This window comes from Lineus longissimus, chromosome 7, assembly GCF_910592395.1.
Source record: "Lineus longissimus chromosome 7, tnLinLong1.2, whole genome shotgun sequence".
NCBI classification, from domain to species: Eukaryota; Metazoa; Nemertea; class Pilidiophora; order Heteronemertea; family Lineidae; genus Lineus; species Lineus longissimus.
Genome location: NC_088314.1, coordinates 8,618,617 through 8,619,712, shown reverse-complemented (window position 1 = coordinate 8,619,712; position 1,096 = coordinate 8,618,617).

Genomic DNA, 1,096 nt, shown 5'->3' with positions numbered 1-1,096 from the left:
TTCACATGGGTTAAAGGCACCTGAAACAATCAGTATAAAACCATAAGACAGTACATCAAAGGGGGACTACCAGGCAGGAGTTAGGGTGAATAAGACATGTTAGATATTTTGTCTGACTGATCTTTTTTACAGTTAAGGGACTGCACGGGTGTTGACACTGCACTAAATAGTATATTCCTCGTGGAAGCATAGCATGAATGCTACTTCACGGCTCCAGCCTAAGGATAAATGGGAGGATTTGCTGAAGCATTCCCAAAGTGAAAGAAAAAAAACGTATCAATATGTATAGGCAAAATAACTCTAAGAAAAATGGGTAAATGTGGATTTATAGGCGGGGAAACAACCAATTTCTTCGCCGTATCAGGCAATATTTTACATCAGAGCCTGAGATGTAAGCTTGGGCGTTCATGTTGGCTAATGGCAATTGACTGTTCAGTTCTCGGTAGGAAACTACATTTTCATAATCAATTACAAAAATGCATGGCTCCAAGCAGTTTCACAGTGCCATTACTGCAATTAGTTAGACATTTGATTGGTATTGGTACACTTTGATGACAAAGAGAAATGTGGGCGACAACATTGTTTTATTTTGACCCTAATCGTCATGAGCCCCATGATTTTGCCAATTATTATCTTGTCTTCGCATGAAATAATTGTCCTGACGTTATGAACCTTCTCATTCGTGGTATTTTGACCTTATCAGTCGTGTTTGTTTCGTGATGGAGACGAAATTATATCCCTGGCGTCATAAAGAGTCCAAAAACCGCCTGAGGTGACAAAACTTGTATCCCATTTCACACTTGTTCTCATCAAATCTTGCGTAATTGATACACTAATTCAGGGGGAAACCGATTCGAGTTACTAATTAATCAAAACAAAAGAATCCAGGTATTCCCGGAACAGTTTATGATATTGAATATGACATCTCACATGGTTTTCCCTTCGAACATAAGTAGTATAATATTTCTGACGAAGAGCTTCCTGCGAAAAAAAAGTTAAGCGTGCAACCGGGGATGAACTCAGTTAAACTCAAGACCAACAAACTTTGAATAGCATTTCCTTCTGAGTGGAACGAGCACCGCCCACTGAGTCTTCA